Source organism: Bos indicus x Bos taurus, chromosome 4, assembly GCF_003369695.1.
Source record: "Bos indicus x Bos taurus breed Angus x Brahman F1 hybrid chromosome 4, Bos_hybrid_MaternalHap_v2.0, whole genome shotgun sequence".
In the NCBI taxonomy this organism is placed as follows: domain Eukaryota; kingdom Metazoa; phylum Chordata; class Mammalia; order Artiodactyla; family Bovidae; genus Bos; species Bos indicus x Bos taurus.
The window spans coordinates 116,801,665-116,807,103 of record NC_040079.1 but is presented as its reverse complement, the minus strand read 5'-3'; the positions used below and the strand labels follow the sequence as shown (position 1 = coordinate 116,807,103).

Sequence of the window (5,439 nt, the reverse complement as noted above, 5' to 3'; positions counted from 1 at the left end):
TGATATGTCAACTAGCATTTCTTTCTTTCTTTTTTAGGGTCAAGACCTTTATTTCCTGATTTAAAAAATTGTCCCCATCACAGACTTCCTAGGTTCTCTTGTACCTTTGTCCCATTGGCTGCTGACAGTGGCTCCACACAGCTCTTTTCTTCCCACTGCCCACCCATCAACCTGAGTTTGATAGATCAATTCAATTTGTCCTTCAAACCTGTGGGAGCAAGGATTGGAATCTTCTGGCAGGTGGAGAGTTCCTCAATAGCCTGTGTTTAAGCCTAGTCCATCACCCTTTAGTTCTGCTTGCTCCTAGCTTTGGGGGCTTTGGCACCAGTATGCTCTGGGCATGAGCAAGTTGCTTTATGGAAGCCAGTATGAGGAGTCCAGGCAGCGCCAGCCACAGGGCGTTCAGGAAGACAAAGTAAAACCAGAAGTCGAGTGGGTGTCCCAGCTCCCTGTGCTGGAATCCATCACGGTACTCCATCAGGAAATAGAGCACATCTCCATATACCTGACTCACAGAGATCACAAGCTGTAGGATAAAGTGAAGGGGTTGCTGGTGGAGAAAAGCGATCACTATCCACAGGCTGAGTGATCCCCTAAAGGTAAGCCATGATGGTCTCCATGCATATCATGAAGTTATCATTCAGGACGTATTGACTGCCTCCCTTGGCATACTCTTTCCAGAGTTAAGATGGTTTGTTCTCCGAGAAAGTCCACGTGGCAGAGGCTGAACCAGCCTTCAATCACCAAGTGAATGAACCCAAATATTGCAAACCAGCACAGGGACAGTCTCTGCCAAGCCCCCAGTGGGACAACCGCAGCACACTCTGACAACAGCCACGTGGTCACAACTGAGACTCCAGAGACATAGAAGAGGCCAGGATCTGCCAGGTGGGGCAGTCATTAGGCACAGAGTTGTCCAGCCTCAGGCCCAGAGGCCAGAATGGGTGCACGGGACTGGTGGTCATGTCTTTGTAGGCCTGCAACCAACCTGCAAGAAAACCTATTTTTTTTTTTTTTTAATCGAAGTGCAGTTGATTTACAGTGTTATATTAGTTTCAGGTGTGAGGCAAAGTGACTCAGATTCTCTTCTGTTGTAGATTATTACAAGATGCTGAGTAGAGCTCACTGTGCTATACAGTAGGGCCTTGTTTATCAATTTTATGTACAGTAGTGGGTATATGTTAACCTCAACCACCTAATTTATCCTTCTCTTTCTTTCCCCCTTTGGTAACCATAAGTTTTCTACATCTGTGAGTCTGTTGCAGTTTTGTATATAAGTTAATTCGTATCACTTTAAAAATTCCACATATAAATACTATCATATGATATCCATCCTTTTCATCTGGCTTACTTCACCCTGTGTGATCATCTGTAGGTCCATCCATGTTGCTGCAAATGGTATTTCATTCTTTTATATGGCTGAGTAAATCTGAAGGAAAACTACAATTGAAAAAGATATACACCCCAGCATTCATTGCAGAACTATTCATGATAGTCAATGTCCATCAAGTGATGAATGGATAAAGAAGATGTGGTCCATCTATCTTCTAGCTACAAGTCACCTTGTATTTCAAAGAAGCAGGGATGGAACTTTGGCAAAGCCTTTCCCTGAAGCTATGACACTGCTGAAAGAGAGAGCACATAGAGACCTGGGTCTCCTGAGCTGGACCCAGTAAAGGACACAAGTGTGTGCTTTGGTGAACTTATTTTGGGAATGTTTATAATAAGCAGAAACACATAAGGCACTGCTCTCAGGGCAGGACCCCTCTTGCTGGGTGGACAGAAAGATTAGCTTGACAATGCTGAGACAGTCTTCACTCAGGTAGAAGACAAATTACCCCAGAGTTAAGATGGAACTCCATAGCAGACCTACGTCCTCTTGTGGATAATGGATATTTCCAATGGAAAGAGAAGGGGGAGGGCAAACAGGCAGAATTTTCCTAGTAGCACATGATCCTGGTCTTCCTAGGACACTCTGACCTCAGCATGAAGATGATTACATTCTAGCTCATTAATTAAAATTACCAAAATAATGTTTTTCTTTTAAAAAGTGATTTCACAGAGGGTACAAGTGTACATGGTACCATTAACAAAGAGATCCTGAGAGCTGTTTCCTGATTACAGAAATCCATTTATGAACCATCAAAGGAATGCAATTATGTAGATTTATGTAAATTCTGTATGCAAATCACCTCCTAAATACAGTGTGCAAGGGATAGAGCAAGCTCTGATCTGTGACTTGTCAATCTAAAGCTGTTTACTGGGAAAGGATGCTAACAAAACCTGAGTGATGAAAGATAAACCTTACTTCTTCCATTTTTTTTGGAAATAGCTGGATTTGGGTAAGATAAGTAGTTATTCAGGCTAACAAGATTGCAGTGCCTCCCTGGTTATCTTGAATACTAAGCAATGCAGATTTTTCTAGTACAGCAGCAGCCAACTCTATATGGCACTGAGCCTTTGGGCATAACTTTGGAACAGTATTCATACATCTCCAAAGCCTCCTCTACCAGATACTGGCCATGACAGCCCTGCAGCCTTGCTTGATCCACCTGGGGTCTCAGCTTTCCCATCTGTGTCATCCAAGAGAGGGGGAAATGGTGTATGGAGCAGCAGGCTGAGGCCTCATATCATACCAAGTGGTTTAATCAAAGTTGTTAGTTGTATTTATCTTATTGGTTTTAAATAAACATGCTGTAAACAATCTATTGACTTTACCTGTTGGTTATAAAGGTATATGTAAGAATAAAAACTGTAAATAAATGTAACATATAAGCAAAGGTCCTTGCAGACCATCAGAACCTTTGAGGAAATCTTCACAAATATAAAACAGAATTGGAGTGAAGGGGGAAAAGAGGCAAAAGAAAACTGAGACCCAAACCCCAAACTGAGTTTCCAAACTAATGAAGAACTGATACACAGATCAGTTCAGTTCAATTCAGTTGAGTCGCTCAGTTGTGTCCGAGTCTTTGCGACCCCATGAGTCGAAGCACGCCAGGCCTCCCTGTCCATCACCAACTCCCGGAGTTCACTCAGACTCACATTCATCGAGTCAGTGATGCCATCTAGCCATCTCATCCTCTGTCGTCCCCTTCTCCTCTTGCCCCCAGTCCCTCCCAGCATCAGAGTCTTTTCCAATGAGTCAACTCTTCGCATGAGGTGGCCAAAGTACTGGAGTTTCAGCTTTAGCATCATTCCTTCCAAAGAAATCCCAGGGCTGATCTCCTTCAGAATGGACTGGTTGGATCTCCTTGCAGTCCAAGGGGCTCTGAAGAGTCTTCTCCAAGCAAGGGCAATTAGAAGGGCTTATCTCTTTACCCATCAATCAGTTGAGCCAATCACACTGTGTTTTCCATCTCCTGCATTGGATCTTCCCAGTGTCTGGATTCCTTCCAGATGAATCTGTACATCGAAGGGGAGTGGCCAACCTTGGGAGTTATGAGTGATGTGCTAAGAGCTAGACTCACCTCTCAGTGGTTCCAGCCTTCCATCAGATATGAAAGACTAAAAACCATCTAAGACAGGACCCTCCACTCGAGAGGGATGAATCCAGAGTCCTCCCCCTTCGCTCTAAGGGCAGCAGTGTTGTTGCTGGGAAACAAGATATCGGATATGAAAGTGAGTTCTGAGTAGTACTTCATTAATAAATATGAATCAACAGTTAGGGAACATTAAGTGTATGAAGACAAGACCCTCAAGAGATGGGCCTATAGACCATAGAGGAAACAAAGATAACTAAAGTTTCTATGACATTTTAAGCATGTTTTGATTAGTATCCTAATAATACCCAGTTTCTAAGCTACCTATGGCACTGGCTCTCAAATAGGGTGATCTTGCTACCTCACACTGCTCCCCTCAAATATATTTGGCAACTTCAAGGTACATTTTTTTTTCCTACTGGTCTCTAGTGGGTAGAAGTCAGGGAATCCTGTTCTCTACATGTTTATGCGTGTGGTGCATACTCATTAGTATCTGACTTTGCACTCCCATGTACTGTAGCCCACCAGGTTCCACTGTTCACGGGATTTTCCACACAAGAATACCATTGTGGGTTGTCATCTCCTACTTCAGGGTATCTTGATGACCCAGGGAGTGAATCTATGTCTCTTGAGTGTCCTGCATTGGCAGATGGATTCTTTACCACTGCACCACCTGGGAAAACAACAGTGTCTGGGATGATTAAATATGTACATAAAATACAGAGGGAAACAAAGGACAAACTTACTGATTGTGTGTGTGTGTGTGTGTGTGTGTGTGTGTGTTCAGTCCTGTCTAACTTAAAAGCCAAACCAGTAATAGGTATTTTGATAATAATGAAACTGTATACAAGATCCTTCCTCCCTGTCCTTTGAGATAAAAGGCTTTTGCTTTAGTCTACTGGGCCTCCCCTGAGTCTCAAAAGGTTGACTCATGAGCTAGTCAATAGGAAATGTGAAGATGTAGAAATGAAAAAATAGTTGTTGAGCTGGAAACCAGTAACAATTTAGACTATAAATCCAGTCTGTAGCAGAATCACTAATCTTCTAATGCTCTGAAAGATGTAGATAAAGGTCTGACACACATTCTAATGTTATTTTTACAGGGAGCAGATCCTCACCAGATGAAAACTTCTGATTGCAAGAACTTAGACGTTGGAATGGTTTAAACCAGAAGGCTGATGATGCTTAAAACTTCACCCTGATGTCAACCAATGAGAATTTTGCATAATCCCACACCCTGCAGCTCCCTCCCTCACACTGCCTTTAATACCCCTTCCCTGAAACTATTGAGGGATATTCTGAGCATTAGTTGCCCTTTCTCCTTGCTTGGCCCATCCATAAATATTGCATTTTCCTTTCCCATAATCCAGTGTCAATAGATTGGCTTTTCTGTGCATGGAAAAGCAGACCCAAACCAAATTTGTTTCAGGAGCAATAAAAGTCAAGGAAATCTCCGATAATTGAGATTTGAAAGATAAGTTTACCAAAAAACAAAAAAAGAGAGAGAGAAGGTTGATATAAGACGAGAGGTGTCCCAGTACAATCATAAAACAAAGGAAAAAGCAGTAGATAATGAAGTAAATCACAGAAGAATATTTTCTTGAGTTTAAGTTTCAAAAAGTCTATCTATCTTGACTAATAATAATGACTCACATTCAGAAAAATCCTTCTCAAATTAAAAATCTTTTGTGGTGATGAAAAAGACAAAATTCTGAAAGAAACTGAATGTAGAGGGGAAGGAAGATGGTTAGGTATGGCTTACTTTCTCAGAAATTCAAAGAAGAGTAGTCAGACAAAGGTAAAACTTTAAAATTTCTGAGAGAAAATTACAATTATACTTTAATAATCAACAATACATTTTGAGAACAAAATAAAATTTATTTTTGGCATGTAGGAAGTATGTAGAAAATAAATGTTTATGTTTATTAAATATTTATTAAAACAAAATAAATTATCCTAT

General features: G+C 41.3%; 1 pseudogene; it reads right to left on the bottom strand.

Moving 5' to 3' along the window:
* Nucleotides 1-287: 287 nt before the first annotated feature.
* Nucleotides 288-965, bottom strand: LOC113891922 (annotated as a pseudogene).
* Between the last annotated feature and the right edge of the window lie 4,474 nt (nt 966-5,439).